Source organism: Nerophis lumbriciformis, linkage group LG03 (assembly GCF_033978685.3).
Source record: "Nerophis lumbriciformis linkage group LG03, RoL_Nlum_v2.1, whole genome shotgun sequence".
NCBI lineage: Eukaryota > Metazoa > Chordata > Actinopteri > Syngnathiformes > Syngnathidae > Nerophis > Nerophis lumbriciformis.
The window spans coordinates 71910190-71922675 of record NC_084550.2 but is presented as its reverse complement, the minus strand read 5'-3'; the positions used below and the strand labels follow the sequence as shown (position 1 = coordinate 71922675).

General features: G+C 42.9%; 1 protein-coding gene across 1 annotated transcript in view; it reads left to right on the top strand.

Annotated features, from left to right (window-relative positions):
- Nucleotides 1-12486, top strand: part of LOC133590294 (basic helix-loop-helix ARNT-like protein 1) — a 45822-nt gene continuing 33336 nt past the window's right edge. The window contains exon 1 of the mRNA XM_061942903.1: nucleotides 1-142. The gene's annotated coding sequence lies outside the window, so the exon portion shown is untranslated. The remainder of the gene's footprint in view (nucleotides 143-12486) is intronic.

Below are 12486 nucleotides of genomic sequence, written 5' to 3'. Positions count from 1 at the left end.
GGGAAAGTAGGTTAGTGGTCCGACAGCATGACGGAGAAGAGAAACTGGGTCACCATTGACAATCCTTTATGTCACACTTTTCACTTCCATAACAGCTCACCTAGCCTTCTTCCATGGACGCACACATCATTGCAGGCTACATGTGAGTATGGAAATACAACATTTGTCTATGTCGCCGACTTTTGTGTTGATCCATCATCTTGGATGTCGTCGATGTTTTCCAGGCTGCCACATTAGCGTGTGACTAGCTGGCTGCTGCTAATATTAGTCTAGTCAATGTTATCGTGTGTCATTTAGCTTCAATGACTTTTATCATTAAACGAGTGTTTGTTTCGAGATAAATCAGCCTTTTTAGGCGTCTGCAAGTATGCCTGTCAAAGCTGCTAATAAGCATGCTAACTATAGCTGAGAGGCTAGTATATGTAAACAGGCCTCACCCCCGCCATTAAACCACACATTTATACCTCAGCCCCGCCATTAAACCACACATTTACAAACATATTGTTCATTGAAGATGACCGTGACGTGATTTAAGCCACGGGAGCTGCTCATATTCGCTCGTGAAAAAGCAGACAATGTTTGCGTTGTGACGTCAATTCTGATTATGTTCTGTCCAAGTCATCGGAAAATGCTCGTCAGCTGTGTTACATTAACATCTACTTATTATTATTATTATTGATGTTTGGTCATGAGCCACATCATTCATTACGGAAGTGTTACAACTAACGAGTTTAATATGTCTGTGACAAGCTCATAATCCAAAATACTTGCGATATGGCCTTTTTTTAATATCTCAATACTTTTAGGCCATATCGCGATACACGATATATATCGCAATATTTTTGCCTTAGCCTTGAATGAACACTTGATGCATATAATCACAGCAGTATGATGATTCTATGCAGAGGTGGGTAGTAACGCGCTACATTTACTCCGTTACATCTACTTGAGTAACTTTTGGGATAAATTGTACTTCTAAGAGTAGTTTTAATGCAACATACTTTTACTTTTACTTGAGTATATTTATAGAGAAGAAACGCTACTTTTACTCCGCTACTTTTATCTACATTCAGCTCGCTACTAATTTTTATCGATCTGTTAATGCACGCTTTGTTTGTTTTGGTCTGTCAGACAGACCTTCATAGTGCCTGCGTTTCAACAAATACAGTCACTGGTGACGTTCACTCCGTTCCACCAATCAGATGCAGTCACTGGTGACGTTGGACCAATCAAACAGAGCCAGGGGTCACATGACCTGACTTAAACAAGTTGAAAAACTTATTTCGGGTCTGACCATTTAGTGGTCAATTGTACGGAATATGTACTGTACTGTGCAATCTACTAATAAAAGTTCCAATCAATCAATCAAAAGTGTGAAGGAAAAAAGACCCTTTTCCATTTCAACCGTACATCCCGTCAAAAGCCTAAAGACTGACTGCACAGTTCCTGTCTTCACAATAAAAGTGCCGCTCCATCGCGCCTGCGCTTTCAAAATAAGAGTCTCCGAAAGCCAGCGCAAACAAGCTAGCAAGCTACGGAGTTTGCCGCCAATGTATTTCTTGTAAAGTGTATAAAAACGAATATGGAAGCTGGACAAATAAGATGCCAAAAACCAACCACTTTCATGTGGTATTAGACAGAAAGGAGGAACTTTTTTTCTCCTCCATTTGAAAACGTGGACGTTATCATCACTACTGTCTGATTACAATCAATGCAAGTCATCAGATTCAGGTAATACACCAACTTATATTCTTGTCTTCATGAAAGAAAGGAATCTATATGTGTTAAACATGCATGTATATTCATTAAAACACCATTAACATGTAAACAAAAACGGCAAAATAAATAAATATAAATTATATACTGTATATATCAATGTATGTATACATATATATATATATATATGTATATATGTGTGTGTGTGTGTTTATATATATATATATATATATATATATATATATATATATATATATATATATATGTTTGTGTGTATATATGTATATATATGATATGTGTGTGTATGTTACTCATCAGTTACTCAGTACTTGAGTAGTTTTTTCACAACATACTTTTTACTTTTACTCAAGTAAATATTTGGGTGACTACTCCTTACTTTTACTTGAGTAATAAATCTCTAAAGTAACTGTACTCTTACTTGAGTACAATTTCTGGCTACTCTACCCACCTCTGATTCTATGTGTCTACATTAAAACATTCTTCTTCATACTGCATTAATATATGCTACTTTTAAACTTTCATGCAGAGAGGTAAATCACAACTAAAAGTGTATTTATTCAACAGTTATTAAGCAGTGGCACAAACATTCATGTCATTTCAAAACAGAACGTGCGAGATTGTAAGAGACATTTTAAAACGAGCTATGAGTGCACTTTTGTGCATGATGTCCTAAAGATGACAAATCAAAACAACACTAAATTAAAGTGCACTTTTTGTACTGAACGCCACTACAATAGTTTAAAACAAATAAAGTGCACTTTTGTGCATGATGTCACACAAGATATTTCAATAAGTGTCAAATAAAAATGAGCTGCATAATAGGAAATCAAATAGAGTATGTCCTTCACTATGTGGTAGGTTCCGGTGGACGTTATCTCCTTATGTCATTTTTTTTTTCATAAGGTGTTGATGTGGAAATGGTTGCCTCGGCATTTTGTTGGTGTGGCACAGAACGGAGATGTTGACATGCGGAGTAAGCACTGTTCATTCTCTAGCAGGTGACTTTTCAAATGATGCTACATATTAGCAGTAATGCTACTTTTTATAGCAACGCTTTTGCCCCACACTTGACAAATTGCGGTTGTCTGTTCGACATATTCCCACTTGAAGCCAAACCACCGCCAGACGATGGACCCCCTGCTGTTTTTGGGGGGAATTCATTATTCCTTCATTTGTTACCAGAGTCGCACCTTCTTTTTCTCGTATTACCCCTAGCATCACAGCTAACATTACCCATGCTGCTACCTCTTTGCTGCGCGAGGGCGTATACGTATGTGACGTATGACGTGACAGTATGTGACGTATGTAAGAAGGTGCGCTTGCTGTCTGTGAGGAGAGACAGGAAAGAGCGAGGAGAGCCTGTAGTGTAATGCCAGCAGCTAAAAGCAACTGTGTGAGAACGTATACTCCAATATCACCATATAGTCATTTTCTAAATCGCACAGAGACAAACTCGCGATATATCGCGTATATCGATATATCGCCCAGCCCTACTTGCACCTCAAAGCAGTGTTCCCCATTGGAATTCCAGTAGTACAGTCTAAGCCCCTAAACACAAACACCTTTAATATGTAACATTCTTTTTACTAAGTACAACCTGTTAACAAGGGTACAATAGTTTATTGAAGTAACCACATTTCTGCTCATATCTAAACAAAATTGGTAAGGCAAGGTACCACTCTATTGTTATTTACTATTGTTATCGAGAGCATTAAAAAAAACAATAAACACTTGTAATTACAAGTCCCTTTTTCCTACAGTGTATATACTAGGTCAGTGTTTTTCAACCTTTTTTGAGCCACGGTACATTTTTTGCGTTGAAAAAATGCGGAGGCACACCACCAGCAGAAATCATTAAAAAACGAAACTCAGTTGACAGTAAAAAGTCGTTGGATATGACTTTAAAGCATAACCAAGCATGCATCACTATAGCTCTTGTCTCAAAGTAGGTGTACTGTCACCACCTGTCACATCACACCCTGACTTATTTGGACTGTTTTGCTGTTTTCCTGTGTGTAATGTTTTACTTCTTGTCTTGCCCTCCTATTTTGGTGGCTTTTTCTCTTTTTTTGGTATTTTCCTGTAGCAGTTTCATGTCTTCCTTTGAGCAATATTTCCCGCATCTACTTTGTTTTAGCAATCAAGAATATTTCAGTTGTTTTTAATCCTTCTTTGTGGGGACATTGTTGACTGTCATGTCATGTTTGGATGCACTTTGTGGACGCCGTCTTTGCTCCACAGTAAGTCTTTGCTGTCGTCCAGCATTCTGTTTTTGTTTTCTTTGTAGCCAGTTCAGTTTTAGTTTGGTTCTGCATAGCCTTCCCTAAGCTTCAATGCCTTTTCTTAGGGACACTCACCTTTTGTTTATTTTTGGTTTAAGTATTAGACATCTTTTTACCTGCATGCTGCCTCCTGCTGTTTCCGACATCTACAAAGCAAATAGCTACCACCTACTGATATGGAAGAGTATTACACGGTTACTCTGCCGAGCTCTAGACAGCACCGACACTCAACAACAACAACAACAACACATCATTTGCAGACTAGAATTACTGGTTTGCAAAAAATACTTTTTTACCCAAATAGGTGAAATTAGATCATCTCCCACAGCACACCAGACTGTATCTCATGGCACACTATTGTGCCGCGGCACAGTGGTTGAAAAACAACTGTACTAGGTCATGTCTACATATATGAGTTTAGAGATTAATCTGTAATTTCCAAAATTGCTTTTAATAGACAGTGTTTTTTGACGACAACTCTGTAGGGCTTGTTTGGTGTGTTTTTATTTTCATTACTTTGTGGTTTTAAGGTAACGTTAGTACTTTGTTGCATTCTAACACTGTCTGTGTACTGTTGTTCATGGTGTGTCTTCAAGTGATAGGAAACAATAGCGTGTTCAAATCGTTAGCAACAACTTGTTGCTGGCATGTTTTGTAGATTCTTGTTTGGTCTGTGTCTATTTTTTGTATCCAAACAGTTTCTTTTCCAACGTTTTTAGACCATATCCTTTTCGGGTTTTGTTGGTTTAGCTTCCATTGTGCTTTCTGTCCGTGCAATGTTGTTGACATTGGCGACGTAAAAACGCTACCACAAAGCAGCATTGTTCTTGCAGTGACATTAGCCGTAGCCCAGAAGTAAAATTACGTTACAAACAATAGGACATTTTATTGTATGGCTGATATTTTTATGGCGTATTACAATATACAAGATGTTCTCTAGATTGCCAAGATACCTGTGGCAGTGGGGACGTGGTTACAGGCGTGGTTACCATGACGTCGTCACACAATAAACAGAATTTGCTATGATAATGATCTGAGATAGGCTCCAACGTCCCCCGCAACCCTGTAGGGAATAAGCGGTAGACAATGGATGGATGGATGGATGATTTCTCAGAAAATGTATGCATACATTTAAAAACTAATGTTTTATATGTGTATGAGGAAGCACAGAGACGAAAGTGAATGCACTGGAGCTAAAACCTGTTAGAAGTGTGCCGTTTGTTGGCATAAGATTGGCAACAAAAGTTAAAAATAGCGTCAGACTTTGTGTGACTTTTTCTGAAGGGTACAATACATCATATTACTTTAATTTGTTTTCATGTAAAACAACTTATTTTGAAGGTGTGGTGGTTATGATATTGCTATGGCGGTGCGTCACATTCAGTTACATGAAGGGGAAACCCTGATTTATATTGTAACATAACACAGCACTTAAGTTGTATTTTGTTTATTTAGTCAGTGCATTGTTTTCCAAAAGATGGGAAAACTGCGACTATGCAAAATATTGTAAATGACTTGTAACTGCAAACAGGATACTATTGATTTGTCATATCTCGGTGTCATGTCTGCTACAAATATTTGATCATATACTTTAGCTCACATTCCATTTTTGAGTGCGAGTAGCTGTACTAGACACCTCAACATGACATGTCTTTCTTCATTTGTGATGAAGCAGCAGTGTTGCCAGATCTAGATTAATCCTTGTATTTATTTGTATGATCGTTTCACCCTCTGTACCTCAATGACTCCCCAGATCTCTGTTTGAAAAGTAGTGATTGTTTGACCCCTTTATTAAATGACTATCAGCAAACCTAAACAGGATACAGCCAGGTATGTTATTTTTTTCAACAGTAATAATAATAATAATAACTGGGATTTATATAGCGCTTTTCTAAGTACCCAAAGTCGCTTTACATGTAGAACCCATCAATCATTCACACCTGGTGGTGGTAAGCTACTTTCATAGCCACAGCTGCCCTGGGGTAGACTGACGGAAGCGTGGCTGCAATTTGCGCCAACGGCCCCTCCGACCACCACCTATCATTCATCATTCAATTCACCGGTGTGAGTGGCACCGGGGGCAAAGGGTGAAGTGTCCCGCCCAAGGACACAACGGCAGCGATTTTTTTTTTTTTTTTGGATGGTAAGAGGCGGGGAGCGAACCTGCAACCCTCAGGTTTCTGGCACGGTTGCTCTACCCACTACGCCATGCCGCCCCACAGTATTGTCAGTTTGAATACAGTTAAAACTGCATTATCCGCTAAACTATATAAGATCTGTGGTAATGTTTTACTATAGCAGAAGGCCCTTAGCGATATCAAAAGATGATCATTTTTTTCAAAATATTATTTTAAGCTTGGTAATTTGTAATTTTGCATTTGGCATCACTGTGAAGTGGTGAATATTTTGCAAGGATTGTTTTATTTACGCTGCAGGTGTCAGTCATGTGCCCGTGGAGGTTTTCGACTTTTCACATTTATTGACAGACTTCAGATGCTGACTTTTGTCACAAGGATTTTACACACTTCTCATCTAAAAGTGCTGCACATCATTTGTTGGTCAATTTTTAAATATGTACCTTCCATATCAAAACAAGGAATACGTTTTGGAGCAGTGTTTGAACGCCAAGTGAACCCAGGCCAAATGTGTGATTCACAACAAATTGTGCATAATTTTTTTCTTCATTTAGTCCAGTGCAGAGTACAACATTTGTAGTAGTGTTTTTTTCTTCACCATGTATTTCCATGATTGTTGCTATTTAGCGTGTGCTCACATTGTTAATATTGTTAACCATGTCTATGACTTCGTTCACACTGCAAGCCAATTCCGATTTTTTTGCCCAAATGCGACCTGTATCTCATTTTTTTATGTCAATGTGAACAGTGCTATTCCGAATTTTTCATATCCGACCCAGGTCTTTTTCATATGTGGATATAAATGGAGATGAAAATGAAGATCTCTATGAGGAACACTGACAAGGAACCCAGATTTCCCTCGCCCGGACGCGGGTCACCGGGGCCCCCCTCTGGAGCCAGGCCCGGAGGTGGGGCACGATGGCGAGCGCCTGGTGGCCGGGCCTGCCCCCATGGGGCCCGGCCGGGCACAGCCCGAAGAGGCAACGTGGGTCCCCCCTCCAATGGGCTCACCACCCATAGCAGGTGTCATAGAGGTCGGGTGCGATGTGAGCTGGGCGGCAGCCGAAGGCAGGGCACTTGGCGGTCCGATCCTCGGCTACAGAAGCTAGCTCTTGGGACGTGGAACGTCACCTCGCTGGGGGGGAAGGAGCCTGAGCTAGTGCGCGAGGTGGAGAAGTTCCGGCTAGATATAGTCGGACTCACTTCGACGCACAGCAAGGGCTCTGGAACCAGTTCTCTCGAGAGGGGCTGGACTCTCTTCCACTCTGGCGTTGCCGGCAGTGAGAGGCGACGGGCTGGGGTGGCAATTCTTGTTTCACCTCGGCTCAAAGCCTGCACATTGGAGTTCAACCCGGTGGACGAGAGGGTAGCTTCCCTCCGCCTTCGGGTGGGGGAACGGGTCCTGACTGTGGTTTGCGCTTATGCGCCAAACCGCAGCTCAGAGTACCCACCCTTTTTGGATTCACTCGAGGGAGTACTTGAGAGTGCGCCCCCGGGTGATTCCCTCGTTCTACTGGGAGACTTCAATGCTCATGTTGGCAGCGACAGTGAAACCTGGAGAGGCGTGATTGGGAAGAATGGCTGCCCGGATCTGAATCCGAGTGGTGTTTTGTTATTGGACTTTTGTGCTCGTCACAGATTGTCGATAACAAACACCATGTTCAAACATAAGGGTGTCCATATGTGCACTTGGCACCAGGACACCCTAGGCCGCAGTTCCATGATCGACTTTGTAGTTGTGTCATCGGATTTGCGGCCTCATGTTTTGGACACTCGGGTGAAGAGAGGGGCGGAGCTTTCTACCGATCACCACCTGGTGGTGAGTTGGCTGCGATGGTGGGGGAGGATGCCGGACAGACCTGGCAGGCCCAAACGCATTGTGAGGGTTTGCTGGGAACGTCTGGCAGAGTCTCCTGTCAGAGAGAGTTTCAATTCCCACCTCCGGAAGAACTTTGAACATGTCACGAGGGAGGTGCTGGACATTGAGTCCGAATGGACCATGTTCCGCGCCTCTATTGTCGAGGCGGCTGATTGGAGCTGTGGCCGCAAGGTAGTTGGTGCTTGTCGTGGCGGTAATCCTAGAACCCGTTGGTGGACACCGGCGGTGAGGGATGCCGTCAAGCTGAAGAAGGAGTCCTATTGGGTTCTTTTGGCTCATAGGACTCCTGAGGCAGCGGACAAGTACCGACAGGCCAAGCGGTGTGCGGCTTCAGCGGTCGCAGAGGCAAAAACTCGGACATGGGAGGAGTTCGGTGAGGCCATGGAAAACGACTTCCGGACGGCTTCGAAGCAATTCTGGTCCACCATCCGCCGCCTCAGGAAGGGGAAGCAGTGCACTATCAACACCGTGTATGGTGAGGATGGTGTTCTGCTGACCTCGACTGCGGATGTTGTGGATCGGTGGAGGGAATACTTCGAAGACCTCCTCAATCCCACCAACACGTCTTCCTATGAGGAAGCAGTGCCTGGGGAGTCTGTGGTGGGCTCTCCTATTTCTGGGGCTGAGGTAGTTAAAAAGCTCCTCGGTGGCAAGGCCCCGGGGGTAGTTGAGATCCGCCCGGAGTTCCTTAAGGCTCTGGATGCTGTGGGGCTGTCTTGGTTGACAAGACTCTGCAGCATCGCGTGGACATCGGGGGCGGTACCTCTGGATTGGCAGACCGGGGTGGTGGTTCCTCTCTTTAAGAAAGGGAACCGGAGGGTGTGTTCTAACTATCGTGGGATCACACTCCTCAGCCTTCCCGGTAAGGTCTATTCAGGTGTACTGGAGAGGAGGCTACGCCGGATAGTCGAACCTCGGATTCAGGAGGAACAGTGTGGTTTTCGTCCTGGTCGTGGAACTGTGGACCAGCTCTATACTCTCGGCAGGGTCCTTGAGGGTGCATGGGAGTTTGCCCAACCAGTCTACATGTGTTTTGTGGACTTGGAGAAGGCATTCGACCGTGTCCCTCGGGAAGTCCTGTGGGGAGTGCTCAGAGAGTACGGGGTATCGGACTGTCTGATTGTGGCGGTCCGCTCCCTGTATGATCAGTGCCAGAGCTTGGTCCGCATTGCCGGTAGTAAGTCGGACACGTTTCCAGTGAGGGTTGGACTCCGCCAAGGCTGCCCTTTGTCACCCATTCTGTTCATAACTTTTATGGACAGAATTTCTAGGCGCAGTCAAGGCGTTGAGGGGATCTGGTTTGGTGGCTGCAGGATTAGGTCTCTGCTTTTTGCAGATGATGTGGTCCTGATGGCTTCATCTGGCCAGGATCTTCAGCTCTCACTGGATCGGTTCGCAGCTGAGTGTGAAGCGACTGGGATGAGAATCAGCACCTCCAAGTCCGAGTCCATGGTTCTCGCCCGGAAAAGGGTGGAGTGCCATCTCCGGGTTGGGGAGGAGATCTTGCCCCAAGTGGAGGAGTTCAAGTACCTCGGAGTCTTGTTCACGAGTGGGGGAAGAGTGGATCGTGAGATCGACAGGCGGATCGGTGCGGCGTCTTCAGTAATGCAGACGCTGTATCGATCCGTTGTGGTGAAGAAGGAGCTGAGCCGGAAGGCAAAGCTCTCAATTTACCGGTCGTTCTACGTTCCCATCCTCACCTATGGTCATGAGCTTTGGGTTATGACCGAAAGGACAAGATCACGGGTACAAGCGGCCGAAATGAGTTTCCTCCGCCGGGTGGCGGGGCTCTCCCTTAGAGATAGGGTGAGAAGCTCTGCCATCCGGGAGGAGCTCAAAGTAAAGCCGCTGCTCCTCCACATGGAGAGGAGCCAGATGAGGTGGTTCGGGCATCTGGTCAGGATGCCACCCGAACGCCTCCCTAGGGAGGTGTTTAGGGCACGTCCCACCGGTAGGAGGCCGCGGGGAAGACCCAGGACACGTTGGGAAGACTATGTCTCCCGGCTGGCCTGGGAACGCCTCGGGGTCCCACAGGAAGAGCTGGACGAAGTGGCTGGGGAGAAGGAAGTCTGGGCTTCCCTGCTTAAGCTGCTGCCCCCGCGACCCGACCTCGGATAAGCGGAGGAAGATGGATGGAGATGGATGGATGGATATAAATGGGATATGTATGCGATTGGACTGCCGTGTGAACGCTCCCAAGCGCCAGACACATTCATCCTAACAGAATGTCCTCAAAAAGCGATAAGCGTCATAATTCTTCGCCAAAATAGATGGTTATAAAATAAATAGTCAATGTTCAACCATTCATGTCTCCGACTATTCAATGACACGGAGCAGATGTGTAAGTAAAATGTCCTGCAAACTGCAAGAGCCAAAATACTTGCCTTGCGCAATAATTCAGTTCAGAAAATGTTGTCTTGAAATAGCCACACATGTACCAGGATTGAGACTGATGTTTACTTCTGTAAACACTGCAGCACGAGTGACGTCATGACGACATGTCTGCATGCAGGTCAGATTGTGTTCAAATTAGACATCCCATTTGTCTTGTATTGTGAACGCTGACGTAGAAAGATCGTATTAGACCAAAAAATCCTAATTGGGCATCCTAACCTGCAGTGTGAGTGTAGCCTCAGGCATGGGGGGAACCTTTGCACCATTCTTTATTTAACATGTTTGAACTTCATCAATGTGTTTTTTGTTCAATCAGTGGAAACATAGTCTAGGCATGGACTGATTATACATTTTGCTGGACCATATATTGTCCCACAAATGATTGCCAATAAACAATGTTATTGTCAGCATGGTTTGAGACCAAATTAAGCACTAATATAATTTATAGACATTGGACGATATTAAAAAAATGTCTGTTACAAAACCAGTAAAAAATCTCCTTCATACGTAGTGGAAGTTAGAAATCCTTCTGCAGCACACAGCTCTGCAGATAGTATGACAGACGAAGGAAAACTTTTCCCTTCATTTAAAATGACTCTTTGGGAATACTTCACTTGCTGTACAAATACAGATCACCATGCTGGATCTTCCACCGTAGTAAACGTGCTGTGATCATGGCGGTAAGAAAAAAGAAAAGAGAAGGTAGCACTTTGATCGAGCATCTATCGGAGCTCCACATATCGCTATATACTAAATTCAAGGTAAAGCTGAAGCGGTCTTGTCGTGAACTAACTACCTTTTGCATCTAGCAATAGTAACACAAATAGTAACTTGTTACTGAGGAAGATATATCATGCAAACATGGCCACTAGCTAGCTAACATGACACAAAGAAGAGTGGTACATTTTGGTTACCATAACAACCTGTGTATCACCGAATAATGATGATGAACAAATGGTTTAAGACCTGCACTTGTCAAAAAAATGGCGCCTCCAACAGATTCAACGTTAAAATGTTGACATACTATATCAAACTCATATGTCACTCAATCAAACACAAATTCATTCATAACCATATACTTTATTTGGTACAAAAATATTGTCTCTCGAGCTTTAAATTCTGGACTAAGCATCTCTTTGCAAGGGGGTAAACGTACTTGGGTGATGAGAAAAAAGCTTCAATTTATATTTTGTTGCTCCTATAACTGTTTGAGTATAGTAAAAATGTATCAAGTCCGGACCGCATAAAGTGCACCGAACTTCTAATATGCGTACATATATTTCTTGCACAATAGAGCAGAAATGAGAGCGGTGGGGCTCTGTGATCTTTTTTCACATTTATATTGAGGCACACGTGTTAAAAGTGCAATTTCAATGTTGTTGATATGCATTTATTAAGACAAAATTAGGGTTATGGCCATACTTGCCAACCCTCCCGAATTTTCCGGGAGACTCCCGAAATTCAGCGCCTCTCCGACAACCTCCCGGGACAAATATTCTCCCGAAAATCTCCCGGTTTTCAGCCGGAGCTGGAGGCCACGCCCCCTCCAGCTCCATGCAGACCTGAGTGAGGACAGCCTTTTTTTCATAATGGGAGGACAACAGGGTGACAAGAACTAAATCATCCAGACTAGAGATAAATTGTATTATTATGTTTATCTTACCTACAAATAAATATATTTGTTAATTAAAAAAAATAAAACTAAATACATTTTTACTATATTTTGCTAAAAACATCCAAATTAATTGTATTTTTATTTGTATTTTTTCTGACTCCTTATTACATCCAGCCATAGAATTATACATTAAATTAAACATGTTTGAAATAATTAATTTTAAATGATCATAGTAATTCATTTAAAATGACCATATCTAATTATTAAAATAATTGCATGTTTATCAACAACTTTAGCATTTTATTCATTACTTTTTGAAGCTCTCAGCCAAGTTATGTTATATTCCTTAAGATTTATTTATGCAAGTTTGAAGTATCAATTATCTAAACACAGTTTTGTTTGCATATTTTCAGGATGTGTGTGTATATATATATATGTATGTAT